The sequence below is a fragment of the Malus domestica genome, chromosome 01 (genome assembly GCF_042453785.1).
Source record: "Malus domestica chromosome 01, GDT2T_hap1".
Lineage (NCBI taxonomy): Eukaryota > Viridiplantae > Streptophyta > Magnoliopsida > Rosales > Rosaceae > Malus > Malus domestica.
Window position 1 is genome coordinate 30,056,305 of NC_091661.1, and position 16,011 is coordinate 30,072,315.

The 16,011-nt window shown below is 36.4% G+C and overlaps 2 long non-coding RNA genes across 2 annotated transcripts; both read right to left on the reverse strand.

Annotated features, from left to right (window-relative positions):
* Nucleotides 1–822: 822 nt before the first annotated feature.
* LOC139195153 (uncharacterized) lies at nucleotides 823–3,696 on the reverse strand. The gene is made up of 5 exons (XR_011579787.1): nucleotides 3,240–3,696; nucleotides 2,997–3,156; nucleotides 2,823–2,891; nucleotides 2,066–2,124; nucleotides 823–1,073 (listed from the first exon to the last, which is right to left on the reverse strand). It is a non-coding gene; the product is annotated as an uncharacterized lncRNA (long non-coding RNA).
* A 3,841-nt stretch (nucleotides 3,697–7,537) lies between these two features.
* On the reverse strand, nucleotides 7,538–10,037 carry LOC139195158 (uncharacterized). Its single transcript, XR_011579792.1, has 5 exons — nucleotides 9,822–10,037; nucleotides 9,579–9,738; nucleotides 9,405–9,473; nucleotides 8,648–8,706; nucleotides 7,538–7,655 (listed from the first exon to the last, which is right to left on the reverse strand). It is a non-coding gene; the product is annotated as an uncharacterized lncRNA (long non-coding RNA).
* Between the last annotated feature and the right edge of the window lie 5,974 nt (nucleotides 10,038–16,011).

Sequence of the window (16,011 nt, forward strand, 5' to 3'; positions counted from 1 at the left end):
TAGAGACGACTGGGTGGGCTGGTATTCCATATTATGCTACATCAGATTTTGCTTCTCGGTTGGAAAATTTTGTTGCTGTCCTTTATGATTGTTAAAGCTGATTTGGATATTTTGACAGCTTCTAAAGATGTTCTAAAAATGCTTCTCTCTTTTAACCCACTTGGTGGAAAAGATTTTTTAATGTGTCGGAAACACTATCTGGTACACTAAATATAATAATACAATCGGCTGAAAACTTATAAATAAAAACTACAATTAATTGTATTATTACACTTGGTATATTATACCGTGTTCTTACCGTACTAAAAACGGTAAATTATGCAGTGGGAGTAAACTGAGCAGTGGAGAGTGGGTTGTGTAATTAACTAGAGACACTTTGGAAGTGATCCCTAACTATCAATATTCTTTGACTAAAACCTTATTAGTTTTTAGTTTTTTATCGAAGTCTCTGACATTAATGTAATAATGTAAGTTACTATATTTTTAAAATTAAAAATTAAAAATTGAAATTTGTAATTGTTTATATTAATGAGATTTTAAATAAAACCCATAATTTGTGGGATTAAAAATAATAAAATATAAATTACACTCTCTATTCTATTGTGTGTGTGTCTATATACATACATACATACATACATATATATATATATATATGGGTACATTCACCAAAATTAACAAAAAAAAGTTATTGTACCAAAACATGGGTACATTATTCAAAACCACATAAAAAAAATTATATCAAGCTTAATAATATTAGTAAATTTCTTCGACCAAACTTGACATGGATACATTCTCAAATCAACGAAAAATAATGTACCCATATAAGTTTAAAAATAGATTAAAATTTTTGAATGAATTTTATATTAAAAAAAGGGTACATTTTATGACACACCCCGTCCCGAAGGAGGGCATGCTGGCCGTCACGTGAGAGTGACGTAACCATTTGCACAGTACGGAAGCTTTAATTATACAATTTATAAGTTGATACACCCGAAGGTGAGTCCTAATTTTGTCCAATCTGTCAGAACACCGTCGAATTCCTCGTAGTCACCACACCTTTGTGATTCCTGAACCTGGAGGGGCGCAAAACCAAAATTGAGTGGGTCAGTAAAACAATTCTTTTCCAAATCCAAACATTTCTCAAAACGTTGTAACCCCTCTCCGTAAAACCTGTATACTTTCCCAGAAATGTAAAATATAAATATACATATATATTCTCAAAACTTCATTTTTACTATCTCAACATTATCTCTTTATCAATCATGCCATGCCATGTCATCTCAACATTTCTCATATTAATTATGCCATGCCACATCATCTCAACAGTAATAAGGTATGAATGCATCAACATAATCATATCAGGTGCAAGAAAGTAATCAACCGTAGGCCCTCTAATAGCCCTATACGGTTGAACCTAGAGCTCAAAATCTATCATTATCACTCTACCGGAATCACCTCTGTGACCCGTCCGGCCTTCTGCACACAAGTTACGCTCTAGTGCTTCTCATAAATCATCTGTGCACATAATCTAAGGTCACCCACCAGTCGGAATCTCACTAACACTCTCGCGACTGGTCTGTCGTACCCACTCCGCGTGGACTGTACGACTAGCATCTACTTGGATCCAAGGCGAGCGTGCGATGCGGTGAATACTATAAGCACTAAACCATGGTGCAGGATTTGAGCTCAATATATATCATCATCATCATAACAGTAATTAAATACTCATCTGTGCGTCCACCGCACCATTTCATACATATGCATCATAAATCAATTCTTACCTGTGCGTCCACCGCACCAATTCATACATATGCATCATAAATCAATTCTTACATGTGCGTCCACCGCACCAATTCATACATATGCATCATATATTAATTCATGCATGGCATTTCAACTCACATTTCTATATACTTTTCATATCAATTCTATGCATGGTATTTCACTTCCCGTTTTTCCACATAACTCATATGCATTTCATTTTAAACATAATTTCATGCATTTTCAATTTCTGGGAAAACGTTAAGTATATATATATATACGGAAAACAAAACTGCCCACTCACCTGGAGTTCATCCAACAACTCCCTAGCACCACACATCAAGGCGTCACGACGATCGCCGCCTAGAATAGTAATCAAATCCAACCTCAGAATTCATATCGATAGAATATTTAACTTATATAAAATACGTCACTACGTAGTTCGATCCGGAAGATCTGCCACTCAGATTTTAAATCCATAACTTCCAGAGGTCCACAATATATCTCTAGGACAACATCCTAAAATTTCATTACCATCCAACGGTCGGATCTCCGTCAATTTCCAAAACTAAGTGACGGTTAACATTTTATATTATGGACTTACAATTCCAATTCCGGAAGATCCGTAACTCGGATTCCCAATCCGTAAGTTCCAATAATCCTCAAATATTACGTACTATAACGTATCAAAGTTTGGTGATGATCCAACGGTCGGATCATCAATTCACATTTTCACCTAAATGTGAAAACTATAAAACGTTATTTGAACACCTAACCAACAATCTTCAATAACTTTCTCATACGGTGTTCAATTTAGGTATATGAATATACCACAGTGATCTACTCGACGTCACGGACGTCGACATATTTTTAAAATAATTTTATTTTTATTTTTTATTTTTACTGTAGCACCTTCTTCTTCCTTGGGTCGCCGGACTGGTTTTTCCGGCGGCCGTTTTCTGAACAGTTTTTCAAATTGCCATAACTTTGTCATTTCTCAACGAAATCAAGTGATTCAAAAACGAAAGTTGTAGCCCTTGAAGAGACAAAGAGAATGGTACCTTGCACAACACCTAGTTCGCCGTGGTTTGGCCGGAAACTGCCTCGAAAGCCTCGGAGGTCGCCGGAAACTGGGTATTTTTCAAATGAGTATAACTTCTTCAATACTCAACGAAATTGAGTGAAACAAAAAGGAAAGTTGTAGTACTTGACGAGACGAAGAGATTGATACCTACCTCGACTCCTAACTCGCCGGAGATTCGCCGGAAAACGCCTCGAAAGCTCCGGCCAAATTTTGAACTTGTCGATCTCCGTGTTCTTACGTCCAAAAACTTCCAACGAAGCACTCCGAGCTTCCTTGGGACCTCACTAAGCTCACTATGAGCTTGGATTGTCCTAAAAATCAACCAATTCAAAGCTCATGAACAGTACACTTTCATGGGGAGTTTAGAATCTAGGTTTTCCGAAGTAAAACTTACCTGAAATGGATACCAACGTGATCGTGAAGTCCTCAGGATTCCAATGGTGGTCTCAAACTTGACGTTGGTATAGATTTAGGGTGGTTTTGGTGGTGGTCCGTGTGAGTTCGAAGGAGAGAGACAGAGAGAGTGAGAAATCGTGAAGGAGGAGAGAGAAAGACAGTGAACGGGAAATGAGGAGGGTTTTGAGGGATGTGGGGATCCCACGTGGTCCTTATTCCAATCTCCAAACACCAAACTTTAACATTTTAACCTAAAAATCTAAGTTCCATCCTTATTAAATTCCATTTTATTTTCAAACTTAGGAACCTAGATAATTAGCAACCTGAGCTTCACAAATTTAGTATTTCTTAAGGGCAATTTCGTTCATTCACAGCCACGAATATAATAATTTGGAACGGGCTGTGACAATCTTCCCTCCTTATAGAATTTCGTCCCCGAAATTCCAGCAACCAACCAATTCATCAACACTTATACCAACCTCGGTAAGTTTCTTTCATCCGATTCTTTTTCTCCCACGTAATTTTCTTCCACTGAATGATTCCTTCACAAAACTTTTACCATTTACTCTATCTTAACTCTCAGGACCTTCTTTTTCCAATCCAAATTCTACTTTTCTAAGGTGAACACTTCTAAAATATAAAACCATTTACCTTATATACTCGATTAGTGGCATATCCATCTGTTGATGTCTTTTGCCATTCCTGGTTACTTCAGGTTAACTTAATCACCTGAATACTTTGAGGAAACTCATCCATAGTCTCAGGGTCTACTAAAACTCTTTCTTGATCGAATCCTTCTCTACCCAGAAACATTCCATTCACAAGTCATCAAAAACCGACTCACATGACACATTTCATGATCCTTATGGCGTTACTTCGGAAACTGCACAACCAACATACTTAAGAAACTCAGCAGTTCCTTAAACCAATTCTCTTTTCCATAAAACAAATAAGTAATGTTGCACTGTCTGGGAAAGGTTGTTACTTAACACTGGAGTAAATGTACTAACTTGTTACTTAACAAGTATAACTTCTTCTCGATCTTCCATTCTTAACTTTACTTTAGTTGATTTCCAATCCACAAGAAGATAATCTTGGCAAGCGTACTAGATATTAATTCTTACTGCAGTCTTCTTATCAAGTGCTTCAGCTAGAACAAACTTTACGATCACCCTGATCGTACAATCATGTTCATTAAGCAATACAATTCACTTTCGCTGCCTCATATCAAAATCCTTCCAAGTAATGGATATTGAAGACTCTTTTGATTTGTAAAATCTTGCATTCTCACTAAAATATAATGTCTCCATAACTTCACAGCAAGGATGGTAATCGTGACTTCCAAATCACTAGTAGGGTAATTCATCTCATGAGATTCCATTTGTCGTGAAACGTATGCAATCACCCTAACATTTGCATTAGTACATATCCAAGAACATTTAATGTAACATCACCATATACCGATAATTATCGCTATCTTCTGGGAATATTAAAATACGTGCATGAGTGAGGAAATACTTCAGTTGTTGAATCCTTTGCTTACAATTCCTTCCCACTCATACATAACCTCTTTTCTCATCAGTCTCGTTAATGACAACGCAATGACTAAAAATTCTTTCACAACCATCCAAAATAGCCTGGTAAGCTAAGAAATTCCAAATCTCAATTACGACTCGTGGTTGTTCCAAATTCTCAATTTCTGCTATCCTTTAAGGATTCACTTGAATACCTTAAGCAGACATAACAAATTTTAGAATGCCACTTGATCCATTTAACTTTAGCTTTTGCTAAACTTAGCATACAACTAACGTTCTCTCAATCTTTGCTTCATTGACTTAATACGTTTACATGCTCTGCTCTAGGCTTAGAGTATACCAGAATATCTTCAATGAAAATGATATCTATTTATCAAGGCATTATTAGAATACTTCATCCAATAACTCATAAAACAGCATGAGTATCCATATAGCATCACCAAACTTCATAAAAACTATAACAAGTCCAGAAAACCATCTTATGATCAACGTCACTTATAATATTCAATTGGTAGTAACCAGATCTCAATTCAATCTTTGAATCTTCGCAATTACTTTTGAGCTGGTTAAATAAACATCAGTACATCACCATGGATAACGGTTCTCAATCGTTACCCGACTCCATTATCTATAATCAAGGAATAGTCTTTAAAGTCCATTTTCTTTCTCACCAACAAACTGGTGCTCCTCAACAGTGTTGTACTAGGTTGAATAAAACTTTTATCAACCAATTCTCTCAACTGAATTTCCAATTCCCTTAACTCATCATGAACCAATCTTTAACATAAATTTATACCTGGCAACAAATCAATAATGAACCTCATATCTCTGCCTGAAGACAATCCAGGTATACTTTCAGAGAAGACATCAAGAAAAGTCTAACCCTTTCGACATTATTCACACTACTCCAAACAACATCATTTAGCACCACATGAGCTAAGTATTTTTGACAGCCTTTCAAAACAATCTCTTTGCTTTCACAGCATAAATAATGGCTGAACTCACTTCACTTTGCATACTTACAAAAGTAATCTCTGGTCATCCAGATCGATGGAAAGTGACTGGTTTCCCGTAACAATCCATTTAGTCACAATTATAACCAACCACTCTAATGGAAATAATTTAACCGACACAATACATACTTTATTAATACTGAACATTCTAAATAAGTACAACACTAACATAAAATAACCTACCGGTTTGCTTGCTTAACGAATCCACGAATGAGTTATTAATATTACGGTCTGCAGCCCGCAATACTGATAAATCATCGTTGTCTCGATAAGTAGGCAACCACTCACAAAGATATAACATTACTATTTTGTCACTCAATGCAAAATACATACACTCGTCTCAACTACATTTATTTACCACTCTCTAGGTAATATCATACATAATAAGAAATATATCAGCCGAAGTCAACTAGAATGACCAATACGGTTGATTCAACTCTTATCTCAATAATACGTCGGCCGGATCCACTCCGCGTGGTCGGCACGGCCGAGCCTATAACTCACCAATTTCTCATGTGTCAGTCAAATCCATTTCTCATGGTCCGTACGGCTGAACATATAACTCATCAAATATCTCTGTACTCACGGTCAATCCGACCAAACTACTAAATCCATAACTCTGCTGAATCGACACTATGATTTCATGGAAAATTGTTGAGTACAACTGATTCTAGGGACGATTCACAACTCTGTGTCCCTTCTGTTCACATAAACACATTCATTAATTTCACATTTCCCAAAGTGTTAATTTTGTACATGCTGCACAAAGTACATTTCCTTTACTCGAGACACCTTGTCTCAAATATCGGGGATTACCAGTATATCCATCACTTTTATTCTGACCAGCGACATTAAAACCTCAGCTGGAAAAATTAACTCTAGCTTCACTTCTTTCGAAGCTCTGAATCTTTCTATATCCTTGATATGACGAATCATTAACTTTATCGTCTTCTTTTAATTCCCATTCTTTTCTTATTCTTCTTTATTCTCGTTGCTCATGTTCTCAGAGTCCTCAAGGCTCAACAACATCTTGTATACTCCTGGTAAGAAGTACAATGGATAGTGGTCACCCAAAATACCACTTCCCTTTTTGCCACCCAGCTTAAAACAACATAACACCTCCACCAAATTAACAACAATATCTGGATGGAACGAGGCAAGTCTGAAAACTTTCTATAATATCCCTCGATCATCACCTTCCTTGTCTCATATTTGTAAACTCTTGTTTACTACCATCAATAAATGCCGGAGGGATAAACTTTTCCTTAAAAATTTTTAAATCGGCTGATTCCTCTGGTGACAACAATTAACATTCCTGTTTCCACCAGGATGCAAATTCATACCCAAAACCAGGTAGTCGTCTCGACCCACCTGTCAGAAGGAAATTTCCTTTGACTTGCATAATCTGAAACATCTTTTCCAATTGGTTAAACCGTCACTCCGCTCCCTCAGGTTCATCATTTCATAAGGTGATTCAAATTCAACTCATAACCCGTCTTAAAATGTCCATTTTGATAATATACTGAATCACCATAATAATAGTTTCCCCCAAACCGCTAAATCAGGGAGACTAAATTCCTCTAACTACGTGGTTTGCTACGAGGCGGTGTAGTTCTGACAGAATTCACTATAAACTTCTCAAGATGTCCAAGATTGCAACCATGCTCTGATACCAACTGACACACCCCGTCCCGAAGGAGGGCATGCTGGCCGTCACGTGAGAGTGACGTAACCATTTGCACAGTACGGAAGCTTTAATTATACAATTTATAAGTTGATACACCCGAAGGTGAGTCCTAATTTTGTCCAATCTGTCAGAACACCGTCGAATTCCTCGTAGTCACCACACCTTTGTGATTCCTGAACCTGGAGGGGCGCAAAACCAAAATTGAGTGGGTCAGTAAAACAATTCTTTTCCAAATCCAAACATTTCTCAAAACGTTGTAACCCCTCTCCGTAAAACCTGTATACTTTCCCAGAAATGTAAAATATAAATATACATATATATTCTCAAAACTTCATTTTTACTATCTCAACATTATCTCTTTATCAATCATGCCATGCCATGTCATCTCAACATTTCTCATATTAATTATGCCATGCCACATCATCTCAACAGTAATAAGGTATGAATGCATCAACATAATCATATCAGGTGCAAGAAAGTAATCAACCGTAGGCCCTCTAATAGCCCTATACGGTTGAACCTAGAGCTCAAAATCTATCATTATCACTCTACCGGAGTCACCTCTGTGACCCGTCCGGCCTTCTGCACACAAGTTACGCTCTAGTGCTTCTCATAAATCATCTGTGCACATAATCTAAGGTCACCCACCAGTCGGAATCTCACTAACACTCTCGCGACTGGTCTGTCGTACCCACTCCGCGTGGACTGTACGACTAGCATCTACTTGGATCCAAGGCGAGCGTGCGATGCGGTGAATACTATAAGCACTAAACCATGGTGCAGGATTTGAGCTCAATATATATCATCATCATCATAACAGTAATTAAATACTCATCTGTGCGTCCACCGCACCATTTCATACATATGCATCATAAATCAATTCTTACCTGTGCGTCCACCGCACCAATTCATACATATGCATCATAAATCAATTCTTACATGTGCGTCCACCGCACCAATTCATACATATGCATCATATATTAATTCATGCATGGCATTTCAACTCACATTTCTATATACTTTTCATATCAATTCTATGCATGGTATTTCACTTCCCGTTTTTCCACATAACTCATATGCATTTCATTTTAAACATAATTTCATGCATTTTCAATTTCTGGGAAAACGTTAAGTATATATATATATACGGAAAACAAAACTGCCCACTCACCTGGAGTTCATCCAACAACTCCCTAGCACCACACATCAAGGCGTCACGACGATCGCCGCCTAGAATAGTAATCAAATCCAACCTCAGAATTCATATCGATAGAATATTTAACTTATATAAAATACGTCACTACGTAGTTCGATCCGGAAGATCTGCCACTCAGATTTTAAATCCATAACTTCCAGAGGTCCACAATATATCTCTAGGACAACATCCTAAAATTTCATTACCATCCAACGGTCGGATCTCCGTCAATTTCCAAAACTAAGTGACGGTTAACATTTTATATTATGGACTTACAATTCCAATTCCGGAAGATCCGTAACTCGGATTCCCAATCCGTAAGTTCCAATAATCCTCAAATATTACGTACTATAACGTATCAAAGTTTGGTGATGATCCAACAGTCGGATCATCAATTCACATTTTCACCTAAATGTGAAAACTATAAAACGTTATTTGAACACCTAACCAACAATCTTCAATAACTTTCTCATACGGTGTTCAATTTAGGTATATGAATATACCACAGTGATCTACTCGACGTCACGGACGTCGACATATTTTTAAAATAATTTTATTTTTATTTTTTATTTTTACTGTAGCACCTTCTTCTTCCTTGGGTCGCCGGACTGGTTTTTCCGGCGGCCGTTTTCTGAACAGTTTTTCAAATTGCCATAACTTTGTCATTTCTCAACGAAATCAAGTGATTCAAAAACGAAAGTTGTAGCCCTTGAAGAGACAAAGAGAATGGTACCTTGCACAACACCTAGTTCGCCGTGGTTTGGCCGGAAACTGCCTCGAAAGCCTCGGAGGTCGCCGGAAACTGGGTATTTTTCAAATGAGTATAACTTCTTCAATACTCAACGAAATTGAGTGAAACAAAAAGGAAAGTTGTAGTACTTGACGAGACGAAGAGATTGATACCTACCTCGACTCCTAACTCGCCGGAGATTCGCCGGAAAACGCCTCGAAAGCTCCGGCCAAATTTTGAACTTGTCGATCTCCGTGTTCTTACGTCCAAAAACTTCCAACGAAGCACTCCGAGCTTCCTTGGGACCTCACTAAGCTCACTATGAGCTTGGATTGTCCTAAAAATCAACCAATTCAAAGCTCATGAACAGTACACTTTCATGGGGAGTTTAGAATCTAGGTTTTCCGAAGTAAAACTTACCTGAAATGGATACCAACGTGATCGTGAAGTCCTCAGGATTCCAATGGTGGTCTCAAACTTGACGTTGGTATAGATTTAGGGTGGTTTTGGTGGTGGTCCGTGTGAGTTCGAAGGAGAGAGACAGAGAGAGTGAGAAATCGTGAAGGAGGAGAGAGAAAGACAGTGAACGGGAAATGAGGAGGGTTTTGAGGGATGTGGGGATCCCACGTGGTCCTTATTCCAATCTCCAAACACCAAACTTTAACATTTTAACCTAAAAATCTAAGTTCCATCCTTATTAAATTCCATTTTATTTTCAAACTTAGGAACCTAGATAATTAGCAACCTGAGCTTCACAAATTTAGTATTTCTTAAGGGCAATTTCGTTCATTCACAGCCACGAATATAATAATTTGGAACGGGCTGTGACATTTTACATATAACAAATTGATATATTTAAGAATGGGTACATTTAAGATTAAAAAAAATTAAAAAATTATATGAATTGGTACATTTAAGATTAAATAATTGAGAATCTTTTTATAAACCAAAAAAAATAGAACTAATAGGTACAAACTTAATCTAATTTTATTTTTTATTATTTTGGAAATGTTTGAATTGAAAATTAATTAGGAGTTTAATAGAGGTGTGAGTATTAAACCCTAATTTAATTACTAATTTTATATTAAAAAATTATGTAATAAACATGTAAATTCATTATCATATTAATGCTAGAGACTTCAATCAAAATTTGAAAAATAATAAGATCATAGTCAATGAACATTAGGAACTAGGGACCGAATACTAATTTTTTAATTTAACTATATCATTAATCATATAATCATGCAACACATAAACTTGGTTAAAGGAAAACGCTAAATCAATCGAGATGAACTATCTCGAAGTTAATTTTGAGAGAAAATCATACAAGCGGGACACGACAATTAGTGTTTGTGTAAAGTCTTGTTGGATCGGATTCATACCAATTTGGCAATTAACACAATAAAATTATGGTTTACTGGTATTTTTCTTTAATTGTAAGTGAGATCTTAGATTCGAATCTCGTAAATAGTAATTTTTATGTCGATTTGTACTTCAATATATCATTTTATCCACACACAACAGGTTAGTATTTATTCACAACACATGCTTTCAAAAACACAATATCTTTATAGTCTAACTATATCAACATGTTAAATTATTTGAAATGAGATAAGTAAATAGGAACGATACAATATATGCATGAACGTATCCTTTTACAAACTCAATCATGATATAAGTCAACATAATCTAATTTCCTAGGTATATATTTGTATGATTTCCTAATGTTAAGGGGATTATCTCAAAAGCGAGACTCTCTATGAACACTCTATCACCTCACAATTTAATGTAATTTCCGTACGTATGTTATAAAATGTTGTTGAAAATACGAGGAATGCTAAGGAGTCCCACTTTTAAGAAAGTTTCGTTAGCATTTCTTTGAAAATATTTATTGAAAATGACTCCCTGTGTACCCTTTTCGGCTCTCTAACCTTAGACCAACCTATACGCAAAAAAAGTATATGAAAGCATTACGAAGTCTTTCATAAATATGTTGGGGATTGTTGAGATCTAACAAGAACAAGTGTGACTATTAATTTGAGCACCTTCATTAGAGCCCTAATTAGTGAACCCTATTTTTTGTAGTTGTGTGATTAAGTATTAATGAATTGTACAAATTAACCAAGTTATTAATGAATTGTACAAATTAACCCGATCTTAGATAAATTTATATTTACCTAAGATCGGATTACGCTTTTGTTAAATTTATCTGATTCATGACGTGAATTTTAGAGAATTCAAAGAAATTATATGAATGACCCAATAATATTACCACACTGTGGTTTATAATTAATTAGATTAATACATTGTCAGAAGTAATCCCAAATTTATATTTTTCTTTTTCTGGAAAATTACTGCAAAAGATAATGATCTCCACTTATGCAAGTAGTTCACTTTCCACTCGGGAGAGGGGGGGGGGGGGGGGGCGGTGGGTGTTGGTTGGCATTCAATGACCGCCAGTTCAGCTCTGGCAATCATGTTTCAAGAGGACCATAAGGGAAATGCGACGGGGATCTGAAAGTAAGACTTTATGACTCTATAATATCTCACGTTTAACGTTAATTATTATGCTAATATAATAAAATATTATACTAAAACATGAGGTGATAGAGAGTTTACGGAAAACCACTTTTGAGAGAGTCTTCTTAATATTGCTCTGACCGTAAACGTACCATACTTAATGAAAAAAAGGCCATGTTAGAACCAATATTTTTGATGACTCGGGATCCACTGCGAAGCCACTGACACACTGACACGGTAAAATTTTAAGTGTAATCGGAGGATATATCTTTCATTGCGTAGTTACACATTATGTGATGGAAGCAACCGAGAGTATGAGTTACACTCCCAGATATATGACGGAATCTCTCTACTCCACACATATTATATTTTGATGCCTGTATTTATTGGTTTCTAATAGTCTTCAAACTTGAAAGTGACTACATGACACCCAAGTCAAGAATAGAATTTTCATTGTGTGGAAAAGGAACTGGATCCCCTCTTGAGCATAAGGTGTGATCCTCTTGATTGGATCATCTGGACCATTGAAATTTGATCCAACGGCTACAATAATTACAACCTTTAGAGGGCCCCCTGTTTGTAGTAGTTGGATCAAATTTTAATAGTCCAGATGGCCCGGTCAAAGGCTCCCAACCCTATGCTCAAGAAGGGATCTGGTTCCGTGTGGAAAATACGATCGGGTACACAAAATTTCATAATAGCATGACGACTATTATGCTTAACACAACGAAGATGGTTGAGCCGACTCGAAGTTTTTTCGAGTTGGAGCTTGGCTCAAGCCTACCATAAAAGTAATAGGTTGATTAGGTGATTAGGGAGCGATGTAAGATCCGGGTAACCATGGGTTGATCCGGATCCAATAAATGCTCCACGAAGAGCCGATAGGATGGGAGCCGAGCTGCGGTAGTCGACTCCATCGGCTTGCACGTAAACTTGGTGGATTCACTATTGGATAACGCGACGACACGTATCCAAAAGTGGAGGTAGGATTCCGGTGCGGAAGGCATTAACGTATTCTTCTGTTACATCCATTCCCATTGAAGTAGTTGATGCCATAGGCCTAGATTCTCAATCAAAATAGTAAACCAAAATTGTAATAGGAACTTTGAAATGATTAATTATTTGTGTTTGATGTGCTAATAATAATTCTCGAAATATTACCAATACATGGATGCATGTACTCATTTTTTTCCCCATTTTACCTCGTTAAAATGTGGATTTGAATGACGTAATAAGTTTGTGACTCAAGTGATTAAAAACGTTTATCTGTGCACTCAGAGTCATGTTTTCGAACATACCTCCTTGATATTTGCTTGTACGAAATGCTGCAAACAACGTTGGCAAATTACATGAAGGAAAGGGAAGTGAGAAAGGAACAGCCCAAAACTATTTTCGTTTTGGTTATTGCTTGTAAGAAACGTAGGCGAGGTGATAAGGGTGTGTAGACCTTCAATCCGGGCCTTGTAGTGCATGTGAAGGCTCGTAAGAATTGTTTGGAAGCTTAGCAACAACAATAATATTGTGTACAATTTTCTTCTAATCCTTGCTCTTATAACAATTAGTGTCCTCCTTCCAATCTTTACTCAAATTATTTGGCATGTACGTAATTTTTTTATTTTTCTTCTATCAATGGAGACAAAAATACGTACTTGAGATTACGGGTGGATTCGAAAAACCGAAAACCGAAAAAAAGGGATTGAATATTGAATCGAAACCAAAATATTGAACGGGAAATAAAAGAACCTAAACGAAAACTATTGGTCCGATTTCAATTTTGGTGGTTCAAAATGGAACATAAATGAATCAATCTGAACTGAATGAATATAAATTAAAATTTTATGTATTTTTTTATGTAGGGGGTTAATTTTCCAACCCATATTCCAATTCAACTATTAGCCTCATTTCAATTCAAGGTTAAGGAAACCTAACTTAAAAGCCCAAACATGTTGAAAGCCTTATTCCCTATATTTTTTTTTTCTTCATTTTCTCTTCAATTTCTAGACTAAAAAGAAAAAGATTTTTTTTTGAAAAAAAATAAATGAACCGAACCAAAAAAATCAAATTTATCTGAAGTACAAATTGCGAACCTAACCAAACCGAATAATAATATTTATAGTTTGATTTTTGATTTTGACAAAAAACCAAACCAAATAAATTCGAACCTACTTCTACTTAAAGAGACATATTTCAGCATTTTGAGGATATATTTATTACTCGACTAAGACTTAGCTAATAATTAAGATTAAAATGATTGGTTGTTTTTTTTTTTTTGGGACAAAGGTAATTTTCATTACCAAGAGAGCACAAGTACAACCAAAGGGGCCCAATAACACAACAAACACAAAACAAAAAGTGAACCCCAAACACAAAACAAAAGCCCAACCCAAGAGAAGAGCCCAAAAACAGAAAAACAACAACCCTAAAAGACTACCATCCAGCATCCCATGGCAGAGATCTCACCAAACACAGCCCTAAAGAAGAGGGCTCCATCTTCCTCCACCAAGCACCACACATATCGAAACCACAGTCACCAAGGAAAAAAGCTAGTAGGAAAGAATTTTCCCCCAGCAACAAAGCCGAAAACAACATACAAGTGGAAGGTGGTGGTGTGTACACCGCATGAGCCAAAGCTTTGCACACCTTCCGAGAAAGCCGCAAAACGCGGGTGTAAGAAATGGTTGTAGAATCAGACATGTGTGAGAACGATGGATGAATGTAGCAAATGGAAAGGTAAGAAAATGGCTGGATTAGAGTCATGGAGGTGGAAAAACTTGAGGAAAAATAAGAAAAAGGAAGGTTGGAAGTGGGACTATCAGATTGAGACCGAAGAAAGGTTAGATCGGAGGACTTAGGGGATGGATTACAAGAAAAACGAGTCGAAAAACATGCATGGAGAAAGCCAGTCTCACAGAGAAGGGAAGAGAGACAAAAAATGAAGAAGAATAAGGAAGGCCACTGACCCTGGTCACTGCTAGGGCTGGCGGCAGAGCGAGATGACGGAATTGGGAGCACTCACACACCGGTGAGAAAGTCTCTCACACAGAGAAAAGGTCTCTCACGCGGAGAGAAGATTAAAATGATTGGTTTAGGACGTGCCAAGCATTCTGATGCCATGGTGAACCAATCAGAGGTGACTAAGAAAGGAGGAAGCCAAATATTCCGGATATATTATTTTGGGTAAATTACATAGTAGCCCCTCAGATTTGAGGTCTATTGCAATCTTATATAACATCTTTAAAACATTTCACTTTCATATCTCAAGTACTATTTTATTTCAATTTCATACAACCGTTACATTTTCCATCCATGGATTTGTTAAATGTTGACGTGGCTACCACATATATGCCACGTGGCAAATAAAATAATTTTTTTAATTTTTTTTTAAAAACCTGTTTGCCACATATCTTTTTGTTTTTTTCTTCTTCTTCTTCTTCCTCCTCCTCCTCCTTCTTCTCTTTTTTTTCTTCCTTCTTCTTCTTCTGGGTTGCAGGGGGTTCGATCATTTTTTTTTTCTTCTTCTTCTTCTTCTTCCTCTTCCTCTTCTTTCTTCTTTTTATTCCTCCTTCTTCTTCTGGGTTGCAGGGGTTCGGTCCTTTTTTATTTATTTATTTTTTCTTCTTCTTCCTCCTTCTTTTTCTGGGTTGCAGGGGTTCGGTCCCTTTTTTTTTCTTCTTCTTCTTCCAATTTCAAGTTTTTAAAAAAAATTAAAAAATTATTTTATTTGCCACGTGGCAGACATTTGACAGCCACATGGCATATATGTGGCAGCCACGTCAGCATTTAACAGATTCATGGATAGAAAATGTAACGGTTGTATGAAATTGAAATAAAATAGTATTTGAGGTATGAAAGTGAAATGTTTTAAAGATGTTGTATAAGATTGCAATAGACCTCAAACTTGAGGGGTTACTATGTAATTTACCCTATTATTTTTGTTTTAAAAAGAAAAATTTCGTTGTTAAAAAAAAGAAAAGAAAAAAGAAGTAAAATTCCATACCGCATAAAAAGAGGAAAAAAAAGAATATTCCATACCAACATCCACCGCCCTATATATGCCTAGATGCCAATCTTATGCCCTATTTTAGCGTGT